General features: G+C 37.6%; 1 non-coding gene across 1 annotated transcript; it reads left to right on the top strand.

Annotated features, from left to right (window-relative positions):
• The first annotated feature begins 675 nt into the window (after window positions 1-675).
• On the top strand, window positions 676-782 carry LOC124081776 (U6 spliceosomal RNA). The gene has a single exon (XR_006848116.1). It is a non-coding gene; the product is annotated as a U6 spliceosomal RNA (small nuclear RNA).
• Window positions 783-6707: the final 5925 nt, after the last annotated feature.

Below are 6707 nucleotides of genomic sequence, written 5' to 3'. Positions count from 1 at the left end.
CACCTTGCAAGGGTGCTCTAAGGACTTAGGGACTCTGAGAGCTTGGAGGTTCTTCTTAAAGCTTCCAGACAGAACACACACTGCACCATGCCTAGTTCCTTGGGAAATTAGAGCAGAATCCAACCACCAGAATCATTCCAAAATCAAAAGGAATAGGGGTTAACAGCTGGCCCTTTAGAAGTCATCAATATTTCATCTAAATGTTGCAACCACCACATCTGTTTTTACTGACAGCTGTTTCTTCCTAAGGAATAGAGGCTGACAGCTCACATTTCACAACTTTGCTTTAAAAATGTATGGGCAATGCATGGTTTAGATAAATCTCAATGGTATCACTGAAAAAGTTTGCCAAAGAAACCTGCAACTTGCAAGTTTCTCTGAATGTCTGATAGGATTGTGAGACCTGCCCCTGATGTTCTGTGAATGTTTTCCAAAGTCCATTCTGTGGATGTTTTCCATCTCTCTTCATTGGACCTGTGGGGTAGCACTTGGTACAAGACCACATTGCCTGGGCACAGCTATCTAGGACATGCTCCTAGCCTGGTTTTCTATCTGCATGTTAGAAGTAACAAGTTTCAAAAAAGCAAAACTTTGTCCTGCCCTGCCCCAGTGATGCATGCCTGTAATCCTAGCAGCTTGGGAGGCTGAGATAGGAGGATCACAAATTCAAAGCCAGTGCTCGCTTTGGCAGCACATATACTAAAATTGGAACGATATAGAGTAGATTAGCATGGCCCCTGCGCAAGGATGACATGCAAATTCGTGAAGCGTTCCATATTTTTATTACATTCAGGGGTAAACCAATAAGGCTAACAACGGATTTTTCATCACAGATGCTGAAAGCGAGAAGATCCTGGAACAACGTATTTCAAACACTGAAAGACAATGGATGCCAACCAAGAATTCTGTATCCAGCAAAATTAAGCTTCAGGTATGACAACAAAATAAAAATCTTTCAGGATAAAAAAAGCTAAAAGAATTTGCAGCCAGAAAACCAGCATTGCAAAGCATCTTGAGCAAAACACTACACGAGGAAGAAATGAAAAACAATAACCAAAACCATCAGTGGGAAGTGCCTCTATAAAGACAGAGGGCGGGGGGAAAGCTAACCATGGAGAAACAAACTAAATTAAAAAAAAAAAAGAAGATAAATAATCAAACATGGCTGGAAGTACAAACCATATATCAATAGTAACTCTAAACGTTAATGGTTTAAACTCTCCAATAAAGCAACATAGGCTGGTAACATGGATTAAAAAAACAAATCCAACAATATGCTGCCTCCAGGAGACACATCTGATTGGAAAAGACATGCACAGGCTGAAGGTGAAAGGTTGGGAAAAAATATACCATGCACACAGTCCTCGTAAGCAAGCAGGGGTGGCCATCCTCATAAAGTCGAATAAAATCGACTTCAAGACTAAGTTAATCAAAAGGGATAAGGAAGGACATTATATACTGTTAAAAGGAACCATTCACCAACAAGACATAACAATTATCAATATTTATGCACCAAATAATGGTGCTGCGACGTTCATAAAACAAATTCTCCTCAAGTTCAAGAATCAAATAGACCACAACACAATAATTATGGGTGACTTCAACACACCTCTCTCACCATTGGACAGATCCTCCAAACAAAAGTTGAATAAAGAAACTATAGAACTCAATATCACAATCAACAACCTAGACTTAACTGACATATATAGAATATATCAACCATCATCAAGTGGATATACTTTTTTCTCAGCAGCACATGGATCCTTCTCAAAACTAGACCATATATTATGCCATAGGGCAACCCTCAGTAAATATACAGGGGTGGAGATAATACCATGCATTTTATCTGATCATAATGGAATGAAACTGGAAATCAATGATAAAAGAAGGAAGGAAAAATCCTACATCACATAGAAAATGAACAATATGTTACTGAATGATCAATGGGTTACAGAAGACATAAAGGAGGAAATCAAAAAATTCTTAGAGATAAATGAAAATACAGACACAACATATCGGAATCTATGGGACACAATGAAAGCAGTTTTAAGAGGGAAATTCATCGCCTGGAGGTCATTCCTCAAAAAAAGGAAAAACCAACAAATAAATGAGCTCACACTTCATCTCAAAGCCCTAGAAAAGGAAGAGCAAAACAGCAGCAAATATAGCAGAAGGCAAGAAATAATTAAAATCAGAGCAGAAATCAACGAAACTGAAACAAAAGAAACTATTGAAAAAATTAACAAAACTAAAAGTTGGTTCTTTGAAAAAATAAATAAGATCGACAGACCCTTAGCCATGCTAGCAAAGATAAGAAGAGAGAGAACTCAAATTACTAACATACGGGATGAAAAAGGCAATATCACAACAGATGCTACAGAAATACAGAAGACAATTAGAAATTATTTTGAAAACCTATATTCCAATAAAATAGAAGATAGTGAAGACATCGATAAATTCCTTAAGTCATATGATTTGCCCAGACTGAGTCAGGAGGATACTCACAACTTAAACAGACCAATATCAATCGATGAAATAGAAGAAGCAATCAAAAGACTTCCAACCAAGAAAAGCCCAGGACCGGATGGGTATACAGCGGAGTTTTACAAAACCTTTAAGGAAGAATTAATACCAATACTTTTCAAGTTATTTCAGGAAATAGAAAAAGAGGGAGCTCTGCCAAATTCATTCTATGAGGCCAACATCACCCTGATTCCGAAACCAGACAAAGACACCTCAAAGAAAGAAAACTACAAACCAATATCTCTGATGAACCTAGATGCAAAAATCCTCAATAAAATTCTGGCGAATCGGATACAAAGGCACATCAAAAAAATTGTGCACCATGATCAAGTAGGCTTCATCCCTGGAATGCAAGGATGGTTCAATATACAGAAATCAATAAATGTTATTCACCACATCAATAGACTTAAAGATAAGAACCATATGATCATCTCAATAGATGCAGAAAAAGCATTCGACAAAGTACAGCATCCCTTTATGTTCAAAACATTAGAAAAACTAGGGATAACAGGAACTTACCTCGACATTGTAGAAGCTATCTATGCTAAGCCTCAGGCTAGCATCATTCGCAATGGAGAAAAATTGAAAGCATTCCCCCTAAAATCTGGAACAAGACAGGGATGCCCTCTATCACCACTTCTATTCAATATAGTTCTCGAAACACTGGCCATAGCAATTAGACAGACGAAAAAAATTAAAGGCATAAAAATAGGAAAGGAAGAACTTAAATTATCACTATTTCCGATGACATGATTCTATACCTAGAAGACCCAAAAGGGTCTACAAAAAACTACTAGAACTAATAAATTAATTCAGCAAAGTGGCAGGATATAAAATCAACACGCATAAATCAAAGGCATTTCTGTATATCAGTGACAAAACTTCTGAAACGGAAGTGAGGAAAAACACTCCATTCACAATATCCTCAAAAAAGATAAAATACTTGGGAATCAACCTAACAAAAGAGGTGAAAGATTTATACAATGAAAACTACAAAACCCTAAAAAGAGAAGTAGAAGAAGATCTTAGAAGATGGAAAAATATACCCTGTTCATGGATAGGCAGAACTAATATCATCAAAATGGCGATATTACCAAAAGTTCTCTATAGGTTTAATGCAATGCCAATCAAAATCCCAATGGCATTTCTTGTAGAAATAGATAAAGCAATCATGAAATTCATATGGAAAAATAAAAGACCCAGAATAGCAAAAGCAATTCTAAGCAGGAAGTGTGAATCAGGCGGTATAGCGATACCAGATTTAAAACTATATTACAGAGCAATAGTAACAAAAACAGCATGGTACTGGTACCAAAACAGGCGGGTGGACCAATGGTACAGAATAGAGGACACAGAGACTAATCCACAAAGCTACAGCTTTCTTATATTTGATAAAGGAGCTAAAAGCATGCAATGGAGGAAGGATAGCATCTTCAACAAATGGTGTTGGGAAAACTGGAAATCCATATGCAGCAAAATGAAACTGAATCCCCTCCTCTCGCCATGCACAAAAGTTAACTCAAAGTGGATCAAGGAGCTAGATATCAAATCAGAGACTCTGCACCTGATAGAAGAAAAAGTTGGCTCCGATCTACATATTGTGGGGTCGGGCTCCAAATTCCTTAATAGGACACCCATAGCACAAGAGTTAATAACAAGAATCAACAAATGGGACTTACTCAAACTGAAAAGTTTTTTCTCAGCAAGAGAAACAATAAGAGAGGTAAATAGGGAGCCTACATCATGGGAACAAATTTTTACTCCTCACACTTCAGATAGAGCCCTAATACCCAGAGTATACAAAGAACTCAAAAAATTAAACAATAAGAAAACAAATAACCCAATCAACAAATGGGCCAAAGACCTGAACAGACACTTCTCAGAGGAGGACATACAATCAATCAACAAGTACATGAAAAAATGCTCACCATCTCTAGCAGTCAGAGAAATGCAAATCAAAACCACCCTAAGATACCATCTCACTCCAGTAAGATTGGGAGCCATTATGAAGTCAAACAAACAAGTGCTGGAGAGGATGTGGGGAAAAGGGTACTCTTGTACATTGCTGGTGGGACTGCAAACTGGTGCGGCCAATTTGGAAAGCAATATGGAGATTCCTGGGAAAGCTGGGAATGGAACCACCATTTGACCCAGCTATTGCCCTTCTTGGACTATTCCCTGAAGACCTTAAAAGAGCGTACTACAGGGATACTGCTACATCGATGTTCATAGCAGCACAATTCACAGTTTCTAGACTGTGGAACCAACCCAGATGCCCTTCAATAGATGAATGGATAAAAAAAATGTGGCATTTATACACCATGGAGTATTACACAACACTAAAAAAATGACAAAATCATGGAATTTGCAGGGAAATGGATGGCACTAGAGCAGATTATGCTTAGTGAAGCTAGCCAATCCCTAAAAAATGAATACCAAATATCTTCTTTGATATAATGAGAGCAACTAAGAACAGAGCAGGGAGGAAGAGCAGGAAGAAAAGATTAACATTAAATAGATACATGAGGTGGGAGGGAAAAGGAGAGAAAAGGGAAATTGCATGGTAATGGAGGGAGACCCTCATTGTTATACAAAATTACATATAAGAGGTTGTGAGGGGAATGGGAAAATAAACAAGGAGAGAAATGAATTACAGTAGATGGGGTAGAGAGAGAAGATGGGAGGGGAGGGGAGGGGGGATAGTAGAGGATAGGAAAGGTAGCAGAATACAACAGTTACTAATAGGGCATTATGTAAAAATGTGGATGTGTAACCGATGTGATTCTGCAATCTGTATTTGGGGTAAAATTGGGAGTTCATAACCAACTTGAATCTAATGTATGAAATATGATATGTCAAGAGCTTTGTAATGTTTTGAACAACCAATAAAAAAAAATTCAAAGCCAGCCTCAGCAACTTAACATGGCTTGAAGCAACTTAGACTCTGTCTCAAAATAAAGAATAAAAAAGGCTGAAAATGGCCTACAAATACATGAAAAAATGTTCAACATCTCTAGCCATTAGAGAAATGCAAATTAAAACTGTACTGAGATTTCATCTCACTCCAGTCAGAATGGCAATTATCAAGAATAAAAGTGACAATAGATGTTGGTGAGGATGTGGGGGAAAAGATATACTCACACATTGCTAGTGGGACTGCAAATTGGGACAACCAGTCTGGAAAGCAGTATGGACATTCCTTGGGAAACTTGGTATGGAACCACCATTTGACCCAGTTATCCCATTCCGAGGTTTATACCCAAAGGACTTAAAATCAGCATACTATGGTGACACCAGCCACATTAATGTTTATAATTCACAATAGCTAATTCAGTTCAATTCACAATAGCTAAGCTGTGAAACCAACCTATATGCCCTTCAACAGATGAATGGATTAAGAAAATGTGGTATAAATACACAATGAAATGTTACTCAGCTATAAAGAAGAATGAAATAATGGCATTTGCCTTTAAATGGATGCAACTGGAGACTATCATGCTAAGTGATAGAAGCCAATCCCCAAAAAACCAAAGGCCAAATGTTCTCTCTGATATGCAGATGCTGACACACAATAAGTGTGGGGAGGCAGTAGAGAAGTTCATTGGGTTGGACAAAGGGGAATGAAGGGAAGTGATGGAGATAAGAATAGGAAAGACAGTAGAATGAGTCTGACATAACTTTCCTGTGTACGTATATGAAAACAGGACCAGAGGCATTTGCTTTATTCCACATGTAATGAGAAGCTTTTGGATAATGAGAAAGGGAGTGGCATGACCCAGTTCACATCTGGGAAAGACTGCTTTAACTGACATGTAAGAAATTCCACATCATTACAACAGCAAGAATGGGAGCCTAATTAGGATAAGTTATACTCCATGTATGTATAATATGTCAAATTACACTCTAATGTCATGTATACCTAAAAAGAACAAATTTTAAAAAGGAGGGATGGAGATGTGGCTCAGTGCCCCTGGGTTCAATCCCCAGTACCAAAAAAAAAGTGATACTTTTGAGCAAAAGAAAAAAATATTTTACATATTTTAGGAACAAGGAATTCATTCCCTGTATAATAACTGTAGGTTTGTTTTATTTCATAAAATTCTTAGGTGAGTCCTTCCAACCTATCATTCAAGTGAGAGCCACTTTTTGATTCCTTCTTCTTTAATATCTCCCAGTTGCTGCCA

Source organism: Marmota monax, unplaced genomic scaffold (assembly GCF_021218885.2).
Source record: "Marmota monax isolate L192 unplaced genomic scaffold, Marmota_monax_Labrador192_F-V1.1 WCK01_AAM20220418_F8-fsc00111, whole genome shotgun sequence".
Taxonomy (NCBI): Eukaryota; Metazoa; Chordata; class Mammalia; order Rodentia; family Sciuridae; genus Marmota; species Marmota monax.
This window is presented reverse-complemented; position numbering and strand designations above follow the sequence as displayed.